At 46.4% G+C, this 23827-nt stretch overlaps 1 protein-coding gene across 2 annotated transcripts in view; it reads right to left on the minus strand.

The window, feature by feature from the left end:
• LOC144807713 (uncharacterized) overlaps positions 1 to 23827 on the minus strand; it is a 107936-nt gene that overhangs the window by 53897 nt on the left and 30212 nt on the right. Inside the window, exon 1 of one of the 2 annotated variants that reach the window (XM_078673369.1) lies at positions 9788 to 9900. The exons of the other annotated variant lie outside the window; for it this stretch is intronic. The gene's annotated coding sequence lies outside the window, so the exon portion shown is untranslated. Of the gene's footprint in view, positions 1 to 9787; positions 9901 to 23827 lie in introns of those variants that run through there. 2 annotated transcript variants of the gene reach the window in all.

The following is a 23827-nucleotide window of genomic DNA, read 5'->3' on the forward strand; positions in this document are numbered from 1 at the left end:
AGAGGAAGGACCGCCCACACAAGACCTCCCTCCGACTCTCCACCTCCAGCACGCGTGACCCCCACTCCAAAACAGAACACCTCCACTTCCAGATCCAGACCTCCTCCAGGACCACACTACGAGGCACCCTCGCCTACAGACCCCCGGGACCCCGATCCTGGGCCACTACAGCTATCCCGACCTCATCAAACCCCATGCCATCCCCTTCATGGACTACATTCTACTCGGAGACCTGAACTTCCACCTCAACAACCGCAGTGTCCCCGACTCCACCACCCTCCTTGACAACCTCTCCAACCTCGGACTGAAGCAGCTTGTCAACACCTACACGCACAGACCAGGATACACCCTCGACCCCATCTTTGTAGGAGGGTCAAAAGTTCACATCAGCCACACCACCCAGTCCCCCTGGATCGACCACCACTGTGTCCATTTCACCTTCAACACCACCACCGCACCCAAACTGGCCCCCCGCCCGGGAAGAAGGAACTGGAGCAAAATCACAGATGAACACCACAACACCACCCTCCTCCTAGACCCCCCACCAATACCACCACGGCCGACGCCAACTCTGCAGCCAAATAACTTCACCGATGGATCCCCAGATGCGCCGACAAAATCGCCCCCTCTGCCACCCTGCCAAACACCCCCCCCCCCGAAGGCCGACTGGTTCACCACCGAACTACAAGTTGCCAGGCGCACCTGCAACCGCCTCGAGAAAAAATGGCTAAGCCGGAAAAACACAGAAGACCTAAACATCCACAGGAGCTCCATGAAGGAGTACCACCAACTCATAAGGGACACCAAACGACCTTCATCAAAAACAAAATTGACACCAACGCAACCAGCGCCAAAGAACTCTTCTTCATCATACATACGGGGCAATTAATGAATTATAGGAACAATGTGTGCTATGAGAAAACTTGTCCAGCAGGACAATGATTTAATCAATGTTAATAATTTGACAAAATAAGGTGAACAATTATACAGTTGGATACAATCCTGTATCCAGTACATATAACACAAGGAGGACAAACCAAGAAAAATACATAAGGGGTGATTGGCAGGCAATTCTAAAATAGGGGGACGCTGGTAATGAGTTAGAGTTTAGCCAAGCTGACCACATGTAGTAAACACAGTTGGGTAACACAATGGAAAACTAGCGTGAAACTACATAAACTGTCGACGGTGTTTCGATCCTGTACATAATAAAGGATCATCATCAGGACTAAGGATGCATTGCCTGATTGTTGAAAAAAATAAAGGGAACAAGGGACAAAAACCAATATTTTAGAGTTCGAACCTGCATAGGGAAGCATTTGCTGTTTAATGAACCATGCTTAATGTGACAACCTTCCATCCGTGTGTGAATAGTGTATTATGTCACTCAACCAGCACAGACAATTGTACACTGTGAGAAGGCTGTGCGGGGTGATTGTATCAAGTAACTGTGGTTTGGTGGAATTGGCATTGGAGGGTTGGCTTGTTAAGTTATTGAGGCGGATCTCACCTTTCAGTTGCAAGGGTCAGGTAGGGACCGGGGCAGGCAACTAGTGAGTTGTTGTCTGGGTGGTGTGCAGGGCTCCTTGTATCCCTGTAGAGAAGGAGCATGGTTAGAGCACAGTGGTAGGGGGGACAAGCAAGTCCTTCACGATGATCAGGTGGGGCTGAAATACCTGAAGGGTAGTGTAAGGGTCGGAGTTTGCGGCTTGCGGGGCGCCAATGCCTTAAATGCCGCACGATTAAGGAGGTCAAGACCATCTTGATGATTGAGTGATTCCTGGCGTCATGGATTCCAGGGAGCGGAAGGGATCCGTAACAGGACCTAGTATTCTGGGTAAAACGGAGTGACGGTAGGCGGGGAAGGATTCCTAAAAAGTCCAATCTTCATTTCTGTTAAGACCACTTTTTATGCTGTCCGTAAGAATGATCATCCGCAATTCTTCCTTGTTCAATAGGAGACCCATATCTCCTCCACGGGGTGGCAGTTTCAATGCTTTCAGAACAGTCCATTTATGTCATTTTCTGTGTGACCTTCTCTACCAAGATGGCCGCTCCCTGAACACGCATATAAGCTGCAAGCGTGCTCTGATACACATCGCTGATACGAGCCATTGCGCCCGGTCGCGTTCATAGGATGATCCATCTGGATGACTAAGGTGAGCCACAAGTCCTCTCCCTGCTGGTTGTTCCCTTGCACCGAGAACTGCCAAGCCTCTTGACCCTAACTACCTCCTCTTCTTTAGGAATCCCTCCCCGCCTACCGCTGCCAGACAGAATCCACGCTGGTTACGCTACAATCCCAACCCTGGGCATATTGTACCTCGGGACCCTGGTAAGCAACCCGCACTCGGATCCAGTACTTGGATTCTCTATCACTGCGGTCCCCATCATAGTCCTAATCGTCACTCCGTTTTACCCAGAATACTAGGTCCTGGTAGGTAAACTCACTTCATTAATGTGAACCTTTTCAATATCTTTGTGTGATTGGAGGGCCACTGATTTGAACCTTGGTTGGTTGACGTGTAGTGAATTTATAGCGCCATGAAGTCCGAGCCTGCAAAAGTACTATGAATATGTAAATCACCTAATTAAAAAAGTTTGTGCAACCAGTGTAAGATATGCTGTTGAAGTCTAAAAATATATATTATATGCAGTATGGGATAAATGTCACAACATTTTCAAAAAGATTCAGGATTTAGATGCTGAACACCTATTTTAATGTAAAGTTTTCAGAATCACAATTGCTGAAAGTGCTCTTCATCCGGGCCTTTAGCCTTCATTGAGGTGGATTATAATTTGCTCATATATAGTTGATTCAACTGTGCAAGATATGGGTTTGTGAGACAGAAGCACCAGGTCAAAGGGCACAGTGGGGACTGATCTTCAAAGTGAGTAGACATTAATTGAATATGGACAGGACTGTGGTGTCCAAGTCTGATGGCTGACAGTCGGTGCCCAGTGTTGCCAGATTTATATATATACCGACTGTCAGCCATCAGACTTGGACACGACAGGTGCCCCGGCCAGCGGGCACGATGACATGGAGAAGGGGCGCCCGTGGAGGGGCTGGGGCCTGCGCACTGCTTGTCGCTAAATGTGTACAGAGGACACGTACTGATGTCAGCAGGTAGACCCGCTTATTCCGAACACAACCCCGGCCACAAGAAGGGCCCTCGTCCCTGTCGTTCTCTCCAGCCGCCACCACCTGCAGATCAGTGCACATCACAGCATACCTGCCAAGTCACACTGTGCCAGGGTGACCAGAATTTTAAAGCCAAAACCCGAGACATTTCCCAAAAATAGAAGAGACGACAATTTTACTTCAACCCAGCGGATGGTGTGAATTGGGCTTTAGATATGACCCAAAGAGACTTTTCTGGGATGGAGGTACAATTGACATGCAACACAAGGGGATATCATTGTATGTCCATGCAAATGTTGTCTGATTACATTTATGCATGATATGACCACACGCAGTATTAGTCAATGGATCAATATTGTATGTCTCTGTTACGCGCCAAGCAAGCTTAACGAGTCGCCACTGTTTACTTATTTTGGGTATATCAAGACTTAACAGTACTGACGTTAAAGGAAGCTGTCAAAAAGATCCATCCACATGAAAAAAATTAAAGGTGATAAAAAAAACAGTGGGGACAACTTCCTGAAGCAAAACAGTGGATTATGATTCACAATCTCACAGTATGTTTTTTCCCCTGTGAGTCACAGAATCGTACTACGTGGAGTGGGTATTTGTATGCTCCTCATATCAGGAATAAGCTGGTAATGAGGGCTGGAGTATATATGTTAATACTCACTTTCTATTACAGCATAAGTGCTAAGGAAGCGTATGGATGCAAAGAAACAGAATCAATATATTGTCTATCCTGCTCCCTTGAAGTACAGATTGCTTTTGTTACAGGTAAACGCAAGGTAACAGGGAATATAAATAATCAGGTATTCAGAGTGATTGTTATAAGTTTTTATTAATGCAGGTCTCCTTGCCCGCTGTTCCCTTCCCCTCCTTCCCTCGCCTGATCACCTCAAACTTCTGTGCAGTGACAGCAATCAGAATCGAGGCTATCGAGAGGTGGCATCTATCGTGCAGCGAACTGACCCAGAGGGAACTGATCGCGGAGTGTTACAGTCTCATGTTCTTCTAGATAATTTATGGACTAAGGGTCCATGTATGTGTAGATCATTTCCTGCTTACTAATCTCTGAATTTCACTGGTGCTTGGGTTTCCACTATGCTTCAATTCTGATCCGGACATAAGAAGAATGCATATTATATCACAGAGTGATTATCTTTTCACGCTGAGAACATATGTTTGACCTACGCAAAATTGAGGATTTTGTTTTTGTTTTAGCCTTGATGAAGTCGTAGGGCAAGACACCCGATCGACAAATTATGTGCTGACAGTGGGCGAAGGACCAATAAAGACTAAATATTTATTAATAAACAAAATCTGACATCCGAGAAATAATTTCACACAATGTTTAACCTCATCGACGCTCATGACGAGCTCAGCTCGCCCGCTGGGCTAATTCCCCTGCTGTGCGAGCGTTCTACAGGAGCGGGTGTGGTTATGACGAGCACGGGGGCGCTGTGCGGGCTTCCCCTCCCCCCAGCACAGCAGGGGTATCAGCCCCGCATGCAAGGGGTTATAGTATGCTAGATGGTCTTTACTCACACATCTATAACACAACTTAGTAGACGACATTTTCTCCTCCCATTTATTCTCTATTCCCTGTAGATTTCCTTGTATTTTTCTTGGGATCATTAAAGGAAACAAAAGGTGACTTAACAGTGCATACGGAATCCTCTTTCATTGTACTCTTTGGTGCTGCTTTGGCACATCGTTTAGATAGCTCTGCTTTTTAGCAATCTCAATAGCTACCTTCAAGGTGGTTTCACCAACAAGAGGACATCCTACAAGCTCCTCACCCACGCACACAAGGCACTCCACAAGATGGCCCAGCCTACCTCAACATACGACTCTTCTTCTACATCCCCAACCACCAGCTACGCTACGCCGACCTCTCACTCGCCACCGTCCCACGCATCCGAAGAACAACCACCGGTGGGAGATCCTTCTCCCACGTCGCCGCCAAGACATGGAACACCCTCCCACTGAGCCTACGACAGACCCAAGACCTGCTGACCTTCAGGAGGATACTCAAGACCTGGCTGCTCGATCAGTAGCGCACCCCCCTCCCCCCAGTGCCTTGAGACCCTCACGGGTATGTAGTGCGCTTTACAAATGATTGATTGATTGGCTCACAAACGTTCTTGTACGTTGGATTCGTTAGCGTGCATGAAAATTGGATCCCTTATCAACTCATCTTGAAACGTTCAGAATTTTAAGGGAATTGCCAATCTTTTTAAATCTGCTGCAAAGTCATCTAAAGATTCCTGAGCACCCTGATGCCTTTGGAAAAAAAAGGTTGTGTACCAAAATACATACAGATGGTTTGAAGTAGCTGTGTAAATCTTGTAGAGCACACACATAATTGTTGTCCACAGACCTTGTTTTTCCATCTGATCATAAATTCTTTGTTCTTACGGCCCTAACGTGCGTAATAAAATCTTCGTTTTTCTTCTAGGTGAAAATTCTTCCTCAGAATGATCCTCAGTTGTAGATATGTAATTGAGGAAATCAGCTTTACACTGGGGCCAAGAACGGTAGGGAAGTGTCAATGAAATTGTTTACACATACATTGTAACTTTAAATCAATGGAATGAATATTGAACAAAACAAAAAAAATTATTCCATTGACAAGCTAAGAATTGTCTGGAAGTTGCAGCTCCTAGAACGCAACCAGTTCCTTGTGGAATACCAATACTGCCCAAAAGAAATAAAATACCTTAGGTGTGTTCCCTCCTTAGGTTGTAAATTGTCGCTTCATCCGAACCGCAATGAAGCACAGAGAGAAAAAGAACGATTTCTTAACCTTAAATGTAGTGTCACGTGACCAGCATATGATGTCATGTGAAGGGAATTCTGGGGACGACTGTAGTCCTAAGCGCGGGGTAGCAGAAGCACGAGGGTCTTGCGATGGTCTTCCTCACGCTCAATCCACAATATATCCGGGCACGAGGAGCATCGGGTGCTCAGCACCGGCAGTGTTGCCAGAATTAGCTATTTCCCACACAAGTGGGCGATATTTTTCCCACTGGTGCAAGAAAATACTCAATTGGTGGGTGCCTGTTTTTTGGGCTTTTATTTGCCTTTTGTGCGCATTTTTTAAGGCTGGGGCGGCGCCTAGAAAATCTAACTTGAGCATTTATTAGGATGGACTTGAGTCCAGTCTGACACTGTTGCAGAAGAACAAGCAAAGTCTCTGCACATGCCACTCAACAGGGTCCCGCCCCCATCTTTAGACTTCCCAGACAGCGGGCCCCTAGACGCTGCCATATATTTGCTGAAGTAAGTAAAGCTTTTCAGGTTTAATGTGCTTTTAACAACTTTAGTGCATTATTTTGCGAATTTCATACCTTGGCACACACATAACCTCATCCCTTTATTTTTCCTCTTTTTAATTGAGTACTTTAACCCGTTGGGTGCGCCGGCCGGCCCCCGGCCCTCCGACGGCACAGTGGGTGTGTGCGGAGGACGCCCACTCATTAATTCCCCAGCACCGTAGCGGAATTTGCACAGCAGTGAAGGGGTTAAAAAAGTCTTGTGTGTTTTATCTTAATAGTTGGTAAAAGTGATGTTTTGTTCAGTGAGTGTACAGGTTTTTTATTGACCACACTGAACTGAAATAAATGGTTCTTAAAATAGTGAGCTTTGATTCCATAGCATTAGAAATACATTTTTAGCTTAAAAATGCTCCCCTTTTATCCTATTCTGCTAATCGATCATTGAATCTGACCTATTGAAGTTCATATTTGCAAGACGGTTGAACTTCTTTAACGTATTTCTCAAATGATTTATTTTCTACCTGTATGTTTTTAAAACAGGATGAAAGCTGTTTTACAGCCTAGAAGGTATTGCCTCAATGTATGGACTGTTGTGTTGGTCTTATATACCCGTTGGCCCCTAGACCCTATTACTTGACCGGGATACCAAGGCTGAGCCAAGGAAGACAAAAGACATTTACTCTGCTTGTTAAGTGGGTGCCGCTTCCACTGGGCTTCCATTTAACAGTGTCTTTGGAATCAGCTGGATCTCCCCAATGTCTACAGACTGCTAGGATCTTACACTCACATCAGCGATCCAGGGATTGACATGGAAACCCGTCATGGGTGTTCTTCATTAAACAATATCAGAGAGACCAGCCTCGAGTGGATGACCCACTAAACCAGTGATATCCAAAATGTGGGTCGCCAGCTGATATCTGTTGGGTCGCAAAAGAGCCATAAATAAAGATGCATTTACATTTTGTATTTATCTCACCACATTTGCTGTGTTTTACAGACGGAGGTCAAGTGTCAGGCTATATCTTCTGACAAATTCCTGCTTATTCCTTTAATATGGGGAATGGTATTTATTTTTCTTTCTATGACTGCAAAGTGAAAGAAGTTTTTTAAGTTAATTATGCAATAATCTTGCTCAGGTACGGTAATGTTTAGAGAAAGGTTTAGGATGTCAATTTTATTTACCTGTAAATGAACTGCACATATATTTTAGAATATATCAGCAGTTCGGAAAGCAAAAATGAAGCACAATATTTGTCATTCTGAATAGTGATGAAAACGAAGATTTTAATAGCCTCACAACAACTCGAGACACTAACTTGGCAATGTGCAAATTATAAATACTAAACCAGATTTTCTAATTTGTGTGATATTTAGTTTTATTAATAAAACTAAATATGTCTGTGCCTACTTAGTAGCCATTTCAATTGCAAATGATCTGTCTGGAAATGACAGTGCACTACCACATAGTGCTTTAGTAATAATATTGCCAACAGTGAGCTCCAAAATGCACTACCAGATACATACTATGGGCCAGATGTATTAAGTAACCATTTTGTGATTTTTTTGTGATTCCCTAATTAGGAAACCTTGCGATTCGCAATTAGAAAATTGCGAAATGGCATGTAGCAAAGTGTGTTGAACACTTTTTGCGATTTCTCGGTGGTCGCAAATGACCTACCTCATGAATATTAATGAGGAAGTTCACAATTTGCGACCCCTTCGGAATCGCTAAAATCACGGTGATGGTGGTGCTGTGGTCAGCTGACCACCATGTCCATGACTGCTTTTGAATAAAGCAAACGTGTTTTTTTTTTAATGCAGCTCGTTTTCCTTAAAGGAAAACGGGTTGCATTTAAAAAGAAAAGTAACATTTCTTTAAATTTTTTACGCGGCGGTAGTGGTCCGTGGGACCACTGCCTGCTCTTAAAACAAGTTTTTGTTGCCATTCCCAAAGAAGAAGGGGTCCATTTGGAACCCCTTCCCATTTGCGAATGGGTTACCACCTACCACCTACTTGAAGTAGGTGGTAAAATGCAAATGTTTTGCAATCGTAGTCACAAAACATTCATACATACTGTTATGATTCGGCATCTGGAAGGGACACCCTAAAGACGCCCCTTCCAAATACCAAATGGCGTTTCAGGTGGCTCTCCTGCCCCTTCTCTTGCTTCAGAAACATGGAAGCGGCAGTGCGCATGCGCGGAAGCGGCAGTGCGCATGCGCAGTCCAGCATGGCGCGCAGCCAGTTCTGTATGCCCATTGGCGAGGTGAGACCATGGATGTAGGGAGTTGAAGGGCAAAAGGTCACTGAGCAGTGGACGGTGGGCAGTCAGCAGTCAAAATGCATTAAAAATTAGAGAATATATGATCAAGAGTAAACTGAGGGTGGGGTCAGTGAGTGTGGGTGAAGTCTGACACATAGCCTTACAGAATAGCATATTTCCACTAGTGTTGCCCCTTCATCTACATTTAGCTGTTGAAAATATAATCCACATATCTAAAATCAAAAAGCTATGCAAGTTAAACTAATCTGGGGGCAATGCGTTGATCTGGTAGGTAAACTCACTTCATTAATGTGAACCTTTTCAATATCTTAGTGTGCAATTGGAGGGTCACTGTTTTGAACCTTGGTTGATTGACGTGTTGTAAATTTATAGCGCCATGAAGTCCGAGCCTGCAAAAGTGCTATGAATATGTAAATCACCAGATTAAAAAAGTTATTGCACCCAGTGTAAGATATGCTGTTGAAGTTTAAAAATATATATTATATGCAATATAAGATAAACGTCACAACATTTGCAAAAAGATTCCGGATTTAGATGCTTAACACTTATTTTAATGTAAAGTTTTCGGAACCACAATTGCTGAAAGTGCTTTTCATCCGGGCCTTTAGACTTCATTGAGGTGGATTATAATTTGCTCATATACAGTTTATTCAACTGTGCAAGATTGGATTTGTGGGACAGAAGCACCAGTTCAAAGGGCACAGAGGGGACTGACCTTCAAAGTGAGTAAAATAGTAATTAGAATTCTGCTTAAATTGTTTCCTGACGTCATCAGCTACCATGTTAGGCTGATCAGAGTTTGAAAGTCAAAACCCGGGATATTCCCAAAAATAGAATAGAGCCTACAGTTGTACTTCAGCCCAGCGCACAGAGAATGACTTGAGACAGTGAAACATACTTAAAATGCCATTTTTAAAGCCTCCAGCGTGCTGCTAGTTACATTGCTTTATCATAACAGCAGCTGAGTATCCCTGCTTTGCAAAAAACAGCAAGAGGTAGCACCCGCCCTTTTCAGCAGACCCTCTCTGAAAACAGGGACAGGCGCTTAATTTCACCCGGCCCCGGGCGTCACTCACCGCCTCGGCTCCTTCTGGATCCTTCCTCCCCAGCGCCTGGACGCTTCTGTCCCGGGTGAGCCCAGAGATCCGGGCTGGAGGCAGAGCCAGGAGGAGAGCAGCGCCTAGAAACCATGGATGCACCGAGAGGAGGAGGCGCTGGATCCCAGCGCCGCACCGCGCATGCGCAGAACATGAGATAGGAACCATCGACTCTCCAACCATTGAGTTATGCTGTGCACTGCGCATGCGCAAAAAAGAGACACAAACCACCGACTCTTCTACCATTGAAGTCTGCCGTGCACTGCGCATGCGCAGAACATGAGATAGAACACCGACTCTTCTAATATTGCCGTCTGCTGTGCACTGCGCATGCGCAGACACGAGACACTAATCACCCACTGCTCACAATTGAACCGTCAAACAGAACTCACCTGGTCAGACGTGAGACTCAATATTCTCCAAACGAAATGTTTTATCTGGCCGCTATCACACTAAAAATTGGCCTCCTTTCAATACAACTAATCATGAAAGAAAAGAGCTACCATCTCCCTCTTTTCTGTTGCAGAATTGCAAGCATGTAGTGCACATGCGCAGTACACTGGACACGATCCTAGCATTGCGCATGCCCAGAGCGTTAAAACATGCAATGCACATGCGCAGAACATCAGACACTTCCTTCTATCATTGCGCATGCTCAGAGCTTTAGTGATCCCATTCCTGCGCAGGCGCATTGCGTGACATGATCCCATGGCAGGGGAGGCTGTCAGGCAGTGGCCTTTGCTGCCTTTTCAGTCTAAACCTTTTCCTATTTCTCGTCCCTCGGGCTCTTCACTGACACTGATGCTTTTTATTAATGATGTGTTTCTGCACCTCTTAAATCAATCAGTAGATCCCAGGGAATCATTGTCATATATATATATATATATATATATATCAGGGCCACTGGAAAGAGGTGTTTGTTCACATCATTGTAAATTTGCACATAAGCCATCACCTGCTGCATAATCTGCAGATTGTAACAAAAATGTTTTTGTTTCTAACTCAAACGTTTCCAAAGTTACTAAAAATGCAGCGACACGTGTTTCGCGCAGTGTAAGACCCTTAGCAAAGCTGGACGGGTCACCTTTCTGATGCTTATCGCTAAACTTTGGTATTAAACTGGCACTAATGAGGTGCAACCAATGCCCAGACTGTGTTACCAAGTTTAACAAGCATTTGCAATGCAATAGGTCTTGCATTTGCGAGATTTTGAGCCTTTTATTTATGTGTTTTGAAAACCTGCAAGCAACGACTATAAGTACAAAGTGCACATAAATAACAACTATTGTCTTTTACAATGCCAGTAGGATAAGGTTTAGAAAATGCGAGACCTATTGCATTGCAAATGCTTGTTTAGTTAGGCTATAACTGTTAAATTAAAAAATAACGTCACTTTTATAAACGGCTCACTTTCAAGTATAAACAAGCACTGGTCACAACTTAAGCTGTGTAATTACATTTCACACAATATGAAGCAGCAAATGACAAGTAAATTATGAATGGCCTGGCATACGTTTGCCTATAGAGCATTTGCATATATTTGCGTATGTATTTTTGAGTTTTATAGAGCGCGAACTTGACCCATTAGGGTAACAGAGCGCTTTACAGGAATCATGCAGTAGTATACAAAGGACTTGGAGGGGGGGGGGGGGTACTGACTGGATACAAAGGGATAAAAGGGACAGAATACAATTTACATTTACATTTAACAAGAAACAATGGTCCCAAGGTCCATGTAGGGATGCCCGGAGGTGCCGGGAGGATAGTGTCTGTCTACTCCAGGGGATGCAATAGAAAGGAAATAGAGCAAGGTCTCTGTGTGAAAGAGAAGCAAAATTTAGGCGAGGAATTTGCCCATTAGGCAGGTTTTGGCATCCTTCTTAAAGTAAGCCAGAGACGGGATTCTTCTGATGGCAGGCGGGAGTGAGTTCCATATTTTTGGTGCGGTCCCAGAGAAAGCCCGATTGTACGTTTTCTTTTTCCGAAAACATGAAGGTTGGAGCAAGAGGTCTCTGGAGGTCGAACTTCCTTGAGCCTGTTAGTAGCCTGGCGGCCGCGTTGAAGCACTCTTTTAAAGGTGCCAGGGAGATCTTGGGTAAACCCGAGAGGGTAGAGCAGCCATATTCCAGTGTAGAGATGACTAGTGCCTGGATATGTATATGCCAATATTTCAGTTCTGTTCAGAGACTGAAGCAGACTTTGGTGACGAGGGGAAGGCAACAGTGGACCGGGGCTTAAATCCATGGGACTGAATGTGCAGCAGAAGGTGGGGGCTATGAACAGAAGGAGGAGTGGAGAGCTGGAGTAGCTGAAGCTAGCAGGGAGAGGCCAGGATGCTCAAATGAGACCCTGAGGGGTGAAACGCCCCACCTTTTATAAATTCTGAAGGCCTGATTAGCTGGATAGATTCTGCCATGCTGCTGGGAAGCCGTCCTCTAACATCATTGGGGCAGCGCTTAGAAGTCAGGCCAAGTACTTGAACCCCGGAGCTGGCCTGACCACTAGGGGCTGTAGAGGCTGACGTGGGTTCTATATCCCTCCCAAAGATGCCTTCCTGCTCTGTTTATAATACTGCTTGGACCCCCACACTCTTCATGTGACAGTGTAAGGGGAGGGAGCTACGGCCTGAAGCAGGCGCCCCGAGATCCGACCCCATGATGAGTGCGGGCGGACTGCAGGAATGAGGATTTCTGATAAGGGATGAGGGCTAGGGCGCTCGACCTCGGACCTGGGGATCTGGGTTCGAGTCTCGGTAACGACGCCAAAACCTCCTGTGATTCTGGGCAAATCACTTAATCTTCCCCGTGCCTAAAATGAAAGTGTGTCCTCATGTAACGTAACTGGAAAATATGTAAAGCGCTCTGATACCTGATTCGGTTTGGGTCTAGTTCGCGCTATATAAAACTCTGCAACAAAAAAAATAAAAAAATAATAATTGTGTCGCTGGAGTGCCGGGTTCACTGGCACATCAATTCAACACAATGGCAATAGGCAAAAAAACTGAAGAAAAGCAAAGTCATAATAATGGCAGGCGCAATCACACCAGGCCACACATACCCATCCCGCAGACGCAGGTGTCACCTCGGATTGGCCTGCTGAGAGGAAAGTACCAGAATGCATGGATGTATGACGTTACAACGCATACTTTTACATCGCATGCCTTTACAACGCGGTATTTACAACGAATACCATTACAACGCATAGTGCTTTTGGGTGTTGGATAGTGAATTATTTAATTTACTATTCCAACTCCAGTCCCCGTGGATAGTAGGGAAGGTGTAAATTAAATCTATTCCCTATCCTAGAGCGCCCCCCAGCGCAATGCGTTGTAATGGTTTGCGTTGTAAAAGTTGCGTCGTAAAGGCACTGCGTGGTAAAAGTTGCGTTGTAAAGGTTGTTCACCAGAATGCATATTTGAAGTGGGAGGGGGCATTTTCAAGAACTCCAAGTAAATGAGGGAAAACAAGCCATAAGCAAAAGGCAACACTACTTCAGGCTTGAACTTGTCAGCCAGAGCCAGCATCCCCTCAAAGATGTTCAGCCATCACAGGCATAGCTATGATTTGCTGCCAGGTCGCGACAGAAGTGATTTGTTTGGAAGTTGATTAGGTCTGGCTAATAGCAGACAATGTTATCAATGTGTTGAATGTAGAAAATAGACGAAACATCCGCTGTATTGGGCAGATGAAGGGGTCATTCTCCCTGACAGCCCCGACTGCCAAGACCAGCACTTTATTAAGGCGAGCCACCAAAAAATGTGGACAAAGAAGCTGTCTTAGCATTTTTTTAAAGCGAAGAATGCCCTTATTTCAGGTTTCTTCATTTATTTACGACTTTCATAAAGCACCGTACTTCTCCATGGCGACTCCAGAGCACCAAAAAGGCAAACAATGGGTTAATTGTTCCAGCAAAAGCTCATATAGTGAATGAGTCAAAGACAGACATGTCTCAAAGATTATGAACAATCACAATCTTAGTTGGTGTTGTATGTAGCAGAACGTGTACAAAATGGTCAACAATCACATGCATGTTTTGCCCTCCTTAGAGTAGATCACCTGTTTCTCATTTTGAATTCTTGATCCAAGCTCCCATTTTTACGTTTGAATTAAGTTTTACTCATTGTCCGCGCTACACTGAGAAATGAAAGGGAATATACAAAATGTGATTGGTTACTTTTGGCAGAAAATACCCAACTGTTTTAAAGCTAAAATATTGGAGGGTATATTCTCAAGGACTTATCGCTGAGTTAACGGCACTTTATCGCAGCCAAAGTGACGATAAAACGATCGCACCATTCACAAGCTGGTGCAAACAGCACGTATCACCAGTTTACCTGCGATAGCAGCCGGAAAAAACATCGCCACCGATGACCCCGGCAACTAACTCTAATGAGATGCACAGAAGGCGTTCCCGTGCAAAAAGCAGCCAACACACCACTCCATAACATTCTCAACGACCAGCATGTTAGGCGATAAGATCACAAAACAGGAGATATGGTGCGCTATCACCAGGATGCTAACACCTGCTCTGACCTGGTGTAAAGTCGGACGACAACCTGCAACATAAAAGGGAGCCCAGCCCACAGCCACACCTGAAGAACAACAGATTCCATGGAGCTACTGGTTATGCAGCTCGGTGCAACAACAGGGCCACAACACCCACAACCACAACCCTCAGGCCCACCACCCCTCCCTGCCCTTCCCGGACCACCACAGAGGCAGAGCAGACAAACATAGCGGACCTTCAGGAAACGCACGAGCCTCACAGACCTAACACCAGAGAATGTTGTTGCCCACTACAGGCTCAAAAGGAGAACCATCCTCCGCATCCTGACCATCATTGCCCACAGGCTGATGGTACCAACATAGCGGATAACCAACATCCCATCTCAGACAAAGCTGCTGGCTGTGTTGCACCTGTTGGCCTCTGGGACCTTCCAACCAACAACTGCCAGAGTCGGAGGAGTCTAACAGCCAGCCACATCCAAGTTCTTCACACCTGTCCTGGAGGCCATCATCAGCTTGGTAGCCCAGTACCTCTACTTCCCCCACACTACGCAGGAACAGCTGGAGACCAAGCAAGGCTTCTACACCATAGCTGGCTTCCCGCACGTGTTAGGGTCAATTGACTGCACGCATGTACTCCTCCTGCCCCCAGCCCCCTGCCGCCACTGCACACAATTACCGCAACAGGAAGTACACAGATTTCAACAATGTGCAGGCAATAGTGGACCACCGGGGACTCTTCACCAACGCTGTTGCCAACTACCCAGGCAGTGTGCATGATTCCTACATCTTCTGACAGTCCATCATCAACCAGCTCTTCCAGGATGGCACATACAGAAATGCACTGCTCGTTGGTAAGTACCAAATGAACACACCACACACCTCAACTCCACATTCATGCAACTCTCGACTCTAGGAATGCACACGTTACAAATTCACATACAACATGACAAACAACATGCCCCCCCACCATACACGACAGCACATGGTACTCCGGTTACCTGGGCTAGCCATGTACATAGCCATCAACGGCATGGCACCTCAGCCACACATTAGCAGTATATGGGGAGAGGTTGGAACCAGGCATGCGTGAAGGAGGCAAGTGACCCATGAATGAGAATGGACACAATGCCAACTGTGGCGCGGATGTGCTGGATATGCAGACCACAGACATTTCCTTTTTTACACATACTGCTGTGGTCTAGAGTGTAGCGCACAGTGGACGCTACAATGTTACCTCAGCCACTGGGGCAGATCGCAGAAATGTAGCTTGTTACGTCCCCCTGGAAGTGTGAGCGGAGTGTGCCACCCATCCCGCAATGGACATCGTTGCTATGTAGCATGCCCCCGGAGTGCGGGATCGGACGAAGGGATAACTGAGGGAGCACAAGACCGCTCGGGGTCAGGGTTCTGACATGCCAACTGTTTTGTGTGGTGCTATTACTGCATCATAAGCCAAAGGTCTACCCTCAACCGCATGGCGAGTTCAGACAGGCATGTACGCTACATCAATGTTTGCCCTGCCCTACTGTAGACCTGCACACATGTGGCCGACCAGCTTCAGCGCACAACATCACTGTGTCATTGTCAGGCTTGCGGACATGCGCAGAGAGGCATGACAATGGTGTGCCGTAGGGGTGCAAGTGATGCAACCGTGCTGCGCACACTAGTGAATGGGCTCCGTGGGAGGGAGGAGCAACAGTGAGGCTACGTAATACACAGTATGCCGCTTATTTGCAACAAGCAGTACTTGTCATACAGAAATGACTAAGTCACACATATCACACACAAATGAACCAGTGAGCCTGCCAAAACATCATGCATTGCGGAGTGTTGACTCATGTCTCTTTGCACTGTCACAGGTGATCAGGGATATGCACTCTGCGAATGGATGATGACACCCCTCCGAGCCCCAAACACAGAGGCCCAGAGGGACTACAACTCGGCCCACAAACGCACCAGGGGCATTGTGGAACGCACATTTGGCGTGTTGAAGTCACGTTTCAGGTGCCTGGACATCACAGGTGGAAGGCTCCTGTATAGCCCAGAGATTGTGTGCAAGATGATCGTTGCACGTTGTGTGTTGTACAACATATGTGTACGCAGCAATGCCCCATGGATCCAAGTGCCAGATGCACCGGACGATGATGATGGTTAGGAATGTATGACATAATATCGACAGACAGAATATCTACATACAAAAATATCGACACAAAAATATCGAAATCAAAAATATCGGAGTCATATCTTCATAAAGGTAAGTACAAAAATATCGAAAAATTAATATCGTAGTACAAAAATATCGAAATTAAAAATATCGTTTTTTTCAATGTATTAATAATAATGTAAAAATAATTTTAAAATACATATAATTTAACAAATATTAAATAAAAACATTAAAACATAATTAAAAAATTAAAACTAATACATATACATTTAAAATAAATTAAAAACGTAATAATTTAATGTAATTTTATTTTTTTAATTGCATTTAATTGATTATAATTAAATTTAAATTTATTTTATTTTTACCCTGTACGCCTGTACCCCAAAAACCCAAAACTGACCCTGAACCCTAAAAATACCCCTGTACCCCAAAAACCCAAAACTGACCCTGAACCCTAAAAATAACCCTTTACCCAAAAACTGAAAACTGACCCTGAACCCTAAAAATACCCCTTTACCCAAGAACTGAAAACTGACCCTGAACCCAAAAAATACCCCTTTACCCAAAAACTGAAAACTGACCCTGGACCCTAAAAATACCCCTTTACCCAAAAACTGAAAACTGACCCTGAACCCTAAAAATACCCCTTTACCCAAAAACTGAAAACTGACCCTGAACCCTAAAAATACCCCTTTACCCAAAAACTGAAAACTGACCCTGAACCCAAAAAATACCCCTTTACCCAAGAACTGAAAACTGACCCTGAACCCTAAAAATACTCCTTTACCCAAAATTAATTAACATTATTTAATTACCAATTAATTATTAATTAAAAATATGTACAAAATTATATTAATTAATTAACTAATTAATATTAATTAATTACCAATTAATTATTAATAAAAAATATGTACAAAATTATATTAATTAATTAACTAATTAATATTAATTAATTACCAATTAATTATTAATTAAAACTATTTACAAAACATATATTAATTAATTAACTAATTAATATTAATTAATTACAAATTAATTATTAATTAAAAATATTTACAAACATATATTAATTAATTAAATATTATTAAATTACTTCCCACCCTATTCCCCTATAAAACCACAACCCGCTCTAATACTAAAACGCAAAATGTTAACAAAATTACTAATTTTCAAACATACATTTCTAAACATATAAACAACAAAATAAAATACATAACACTAAACAACAAAATTTCGATATTACTAACATACATACCTTAATCTCGATATTCTGTCTGTCGATATTATGGCACATCGATATACTATACCATCGATATTAAAACATCGATATTATTGTATATTGATATTTTAATTTCGATATTTTGTCTGACTACCGATGGTTAGAAATGGGATTTCTGGTTGGCTAAGGCTTGTTCCAAAGCCAGGGAGACACCACCACTCTAGTCAGGGCAAGGGAGTTACACGCTAAAGATAACCCCTGCTCACCCCCTTGGTAGCTTGGCACGAGCAGTCAGGTTTACCACGGAGGTAATGTGTAAAGGGTTTGCGCAACACCCACACAGCAGCAACACACTAGGCACACCACAAAAGTAACTCCACACAAGGTTATATGAAAAATAGCCTTTGTATTGTCATAAACACATTAGATCATAATCACACAATGTACACTGTACCAACTGGTACTAGGCAGTATTTCCAGTATTTTGGGGTGGGAGGTGTGGTTGGGGGATGGGAGTGGGGGGTAGAGGGCAATCTGGCCTGGAGGGGTGAGTCTACGGAGTTGGGTAGTTGGGGGCTTGGGGTAGGATTAGAGTCCGGTCTTTCTGGGGTCAGGATGGAGTTTCGCAGCTAGAGGAAGGTGAGTTGAAATTGGTGTAGGTTGAAGTCGTTTACTTGGACCATGACTTTGCCATTTCACCATTTCTGTATAGAGTTATGGTGGTGTTAATTGGGAATGGAGGAGACTTGGAGATACTTAGTCTTCGGCCGTGGGGGATGTTGGTGGTTATGGTAACTCGCAGGTGGTTAGCTAGGTTATTTCTCCATTTGGCTTGGTGGGTGGTGTAGAAAATAAGGTCCGTTTCAGTCTTGCCTTTGGAGGGGTCGTGGTAGAGGTCGGCTATGAGTGTTTCAGGGTTTCGCTTGAGTAGATTGGGTTTGAAGATTTTAATCTCATAATCATAAACCACAGTAGGAATAAAATCGCAAGATGCAATGGGCATCGCAAGCCTAACCACCTTAGGCAATAATTAGCATGAACGCAGTGTGCCCCAATCGGGGGCACAACACACGGAAACTGGCCCCAGGCCAACTGACCTCTCTCAGGGGCTCAAAGGCCCTATGTCCAACAAAAGTAAGGGCTGGCTGCACCTTCAGCAAAATAAGAGTGCGCAATTTCGCAACCTAAACGTGGCAGCTGCCCACTAATTGCTGGGCAGCTGTGAAAATGAGCACGGGCACCGAGGTGCCCCCTGAGCCCCGCTCTGGGACTCGCAACTTGAAAATGAGAACTGTCCCCCCATTGCAGCTGCCCACTCTCTCTTGCGGGGCAGCTGGAGAATTTGGCTCGGCACCACTGTGCCTGGGGATCCCCGCTGGGGCTCCCAAACTGAAATGGCCCCAAGTCCCACTCCGGGACTTCTAAACGGAAAAGACCCCAAGTCCCACTCCGGGACTTCTAAATTACTGCGGCCCCACGTTGCAGCTGCCCACTGACAAAACGGGGCAGCTGTGAAAACCACCAACCATGGACGCTTATGGTGCTCCTCCCAATGCCTGTAATGCAGCTGCCCACACTCACCGGGATTTTCCGGGGACGTCTGCGGACTTCTCCGTGGAGCCTTCGAGGCTCCAGGTGATCAGGTGGCACACGGGACTCCTCCCTCCAACACAGGAGCCCCGCCAGTAACTGCAGCACTTCTCGGCTCCTCAGCTGGCACCACGGGGCTCTCCCTAGCTCTCGGGGGCCTCGTCTGAAGACACCGACTCCCTTCTCACCAGGATGCCCTGGGAGGCTGTGTAGGCTCCCGTCCTCCCTCCGCCTTCTCAATCTCTGGTGCCGGTCACAGGACTCTGCAACCCGCGGTCTCCTCTCTTTGTTGTGGACTGCGCAAGGCTGTCATGCGGCAGGGTCAGTCACCGACAATGTGCCTCGGGCCCCCTCCGCCTCACTCCAAGACAGCTGCGGCGCTTGCGGGGCTCACACCAGGGAGCTCCGAGTCCACTACTGGCCGTAACTCCGCCCACAACCAAGCAAAGCCGCCTTACTTCTGGGTCGCGCTGGCAGTGGCCCGGCAACTTCCACTTGATGCGGTAATGCGGGGTTGGCACCCATAGAAACACACGAGCAGTGGAGTGGGCACACACTGCAAATTATGCATAAGTGCGGGGTGGGCACCCGCTTGTTAGGAAAATGGGCACAAAAGGCTGCTGAAATGCGGGTCCCCCTGCCCCCCAAAAAATTTGGCCCACGAGGCCCCGTTCAAATTTTTTATTTTTAAAGGGGCCAGGCCCTGGGGGATGGGGTCCAACCCCCCCATGCTGGTCTGGGGATCGCCACCTCCCCAGAGCATTTATCTAAATTGGCGGGGGGCCTCGTGGGCCCCCCCGAGCCCCGGGGACTGCCACCTCCCGGGGCTAAAAAAAAAAATTTGTTTGGGGGGTCTCAAGCTTCCTCACACTGCCGTATGGACCACCACCTCTGCGGGGCACTTAATATTGAAATATGGGGGTCTGTAGCAGACCCCTGGCCCCGGGGACCACCACCTCCTCGGAGCTTCACACATGCTGGGAGGGGGCAGCACGGCCCCCCTCCTGGATGCCTCGATGGCCCTAGGGACCGCAACACCCCAGGGCCGGCTCCTGCAGTGTCCTGGGGCGCCCACCCCAGGGACACTGCTGTTTGCTATGACAGCTATCCATCACCACCCCCTTTTGTACCGCTTTGTTCGCCATAAGTGTGGCAGGGTATGCTCAGACGTGAGTCCCTTGCTCACTTTGCCACTGGATTCAAGCAAGCCTGGCTGAAGACGGCTGTAATGCCAGAAACCGGTCCTAGGAAGCTTGTTTCCGGTCCAGGGAAGGCATGGATTGGCAGTTCGAGCTGGACTGTTCCCATGAGGCACAGGGTCAGACTGATTTGCATATAGCCATGTCTGAACTGGGGTGGCAGAGTGGATTAAAGAACGGTGATGGTTTAAACCCAGATCTGTTGACTGGGTGTGAGTGTTTGATTGGTTCAGATGCTCCGTCCATCACCACCCCCTTTTGTACTGCTTTGGCTGCCATAAGTGTGGCAGGGTATGCTCAAACTCGAGTCCCTTGCTCACTTTACCACTGTATTCAAGCAAGCCGGGCTGAAGACGGCTGTAATGCCAGAAACCGGTCCTAGGAAGCTTGTTTCCGGTCCAGGGAAGGCATGGCTTGGCAGTTCGGGCTGGACTGTTCCCATGAGGCACAGGGTCAGACTGATTTGCATATAGCCATGTCTGAACTGGGGTGGCAGAGTGGGCTAAAGAACGGTGATGGATTAAACCCAGATCTTTTGACAGGGTGTGAGTGTTTGATTGGTTCGGATGCTCCGTCCATCACCACCCCCTTTTGTACCGCTTTGCTATGACAGGGCGGGAGCCGTGTGGCTCCCGCCCTGCCATAGCAAACTCTGGTTTGGATTTTGTAAGCAAGAGCGCTTACAAAATCCAAACCATATTGCTTTTCGACAAGAGCAGCTGCATGTTAGCAGCTCCCCTTGTGGAAAAGCAATGCCAGCTCCTGCAGGAGGCGGGGAGCCAGCGGGACTGTGGGGGAATTGAGTTCCCCAACAGATAGGGCCAGCCCCAATGGATGGGGTCCCCGGGGCCAGCAATGGCCCCCCTGCCCTTAAAAAAAAATGGAAAGGGAGGCCGACCCCGGGGCCATAATTGGCCTGAGGAGGGGGGCCACGCGGGCCCCTTCGAAAAATATATAAAAAAAGGATGGCTTGGCCCCGGGGGATAAGGTCCCCAGGGCCAGAAGTGGCTCCCCTCCCCCCCAAAATGTGGCCCACGCGGCCCCCTTCCTGTTCAGATTTTTTTTTTTTTAAAGAGATCAGGCCCTGGGGCATGGGGTCCCCTGGTCCCAAAAAAAGCACAAAGAAGGGGGCCACACAGCCCCCCTTCTAAAAAAAGAAATTAATAAAAAGACCGGCATTGTTATGGAGGCCCCGCCCCCTCCCAACATCACTCTGCAAACGCGCCCTGTGGCGGTTTTTAAGTTGGGGAATTAATTAGCCCACCTGGAACCTCCAGTATGCGCCACAGGGCTGCGTTGCAGAGAGGTGGTCCGAGGCCACGCCCCTTTTTACACCTCTCTGCAGCGCAGCCCTTTGGCGCTTACTGGAGGTACCTGGGGATTCAAGGGGACTTAATCCTCTAACTTAAAACACGCCATGGGGAGCGTTTGCACACTTGTCACATCAGGTCCCACCCCCTCCCTTCACCACTGTGCAAACGGGCCCTCTGGTGCGTTGCAAGTTGGGGGATTAACTCTCCTTGAATCCTGAGGGTCCCTGGGGTTCAACTAGCCCACCAGGTACCTCTAGTAACCTCTCTGAAAAACAGATCTGTGGCTCTTACTGGAGGGACCTGGTTAGGTAGTTGGCCCACAGGGACTCATGCGGTGTGGGACTTACTGGTGGTAATAAAAGGGGTTGTTGGCCCACAAGGTTGACGTTGGGGGCTAACTACTCCTCCTTTTACCACCAGTAAATCCCACAAAGTGGGATTGCTAAGAGGTATTTCGAAGGCCACGCTCACCTTTCTCCGCCACTCTGGAAACGCAACTGGTATGATATAGTAAGAAATTAGCATTTAAAAAACCCTAGAAATTCACTGAAAAAACCATAGGTTTCAGGCACGTTATAGTTAGTTCAGCTAACTATAACTTGTGCCCCCGCAATGCACTGCTGATGATGTCACATATTACATCATTCATGACATGGTCAGTGACTTGAGGGGGGCCTACTGCTGTTGCTGGGCTCCAGGAGGAACTTCCACTAGGGACTGCCTCCCTGCTGGAGGGCCCTGTGAGCTGGCCTGCCTGGGCCCAGCCCATTGCCCCCCCTTCATCCTAAAGGGCTTACTCTGGACTAAGCGCCTGGACAGCGCTATATCTTTTTTTTATTATTACTTCTGAGTGCTGGTTATTTTACGTTAAAGGAGCGCTGGTGGCCTGCAGCTACACTGCCACAGGGGCTGGTGGTCCCTGGGGCTTGGGGGGCCTTGGAGGCCTCCCATACATTAAAAAAGAAGCCCCGGGGGTGGCAGTCCCTGGGGCTGTGGGCAGGCCCCTGCATATATTTCTTTGTAATGCCCCCGTGACCTGGCCCACCCGGGGGCCTTAATTAAATGAAGCGCAGGAGCCCGTGCTCCCATTTTTAAAAAGATTCGGGCGGATTTGCGACCCCAGCGTGAATTTTTCTTATTTTTAAAAAAATACAACATACTTTTTTTGGCCCTGGGGGTCCTAGGAGAATTTCGCAAAGATTCGTCAAACGACGCGAAAGTTATTAGCAAATCAAAAAATGCTTTTCCTATGGAAACTAGGTAGTAACTATAACTACCTACTGGTGACCTCCCAGTAGGTTATATATATATTAGAAATATACTGAAAAAAACAGAGGTTTCATGGACATTATAGTTAGTAATTAGCATTTAAAAAAAACTTAGAAATTCACTGAAAAAAACATAGGTTTCAGGGACGTTATAGTTAGAAATTGGTATTTAAAAAACCTTAAAAATTCACAGAAAAACAACAGGTTTCAGGGACATTATAGTTAGTTGGACATTTCACTCTTCCAAAACCAGAGAAATTGGGCCGCTTTAGTTAGTTGAGCTAACTATAACTCGCGCCCGCTCAATGCACTGCTGATGACATCATATTTTACATCACTCATGACATCGTCAGTGACATCACTGATGTCGGCAAATGGGTCCTGTGAACCTCTCCTCTACGATACTTCTGCGAAGGCGAACCGCACTTGAATAATCCACAGCGAAGCCACGGACCGACGGCTCGGATTACGAAATTGACAAGCTCTGAAGCTCTCCGGGGGTTAGGATTATGTAGGCAGTCTCAAACTCCTAGATAAGATACATCTGTGGCACTGTTGCATGCTGGACCCTGTAGTCACTTTCACACCATTCCTACCCGCATACATGCCGCACCATAGGGGATCACGACAGTACCCCTCTGCAATGACCGCCGTCCCCGCGGTCAACCTGGTTTTGAAAGGTGAAGTACATGGAAACGTCGAAGGAGGTGGGGACAATGCAGGTTGTGCACAGGTTCCCAGGTACGCTCTTTGGGAGC

Source organism: Lissotriton helveticus, chromosome 1_2, assembly GCF_964261635.1.
Source record: "Lissotriton helveticus chromosome 1_2, aLisHel1.1, whole genome shotgun sequence".
NCBI lineage: Eukaryota > Metazoa > Chordata > Amphibia > Caudata > Salamandridae > Lissotriton > Lissotriton helveticus.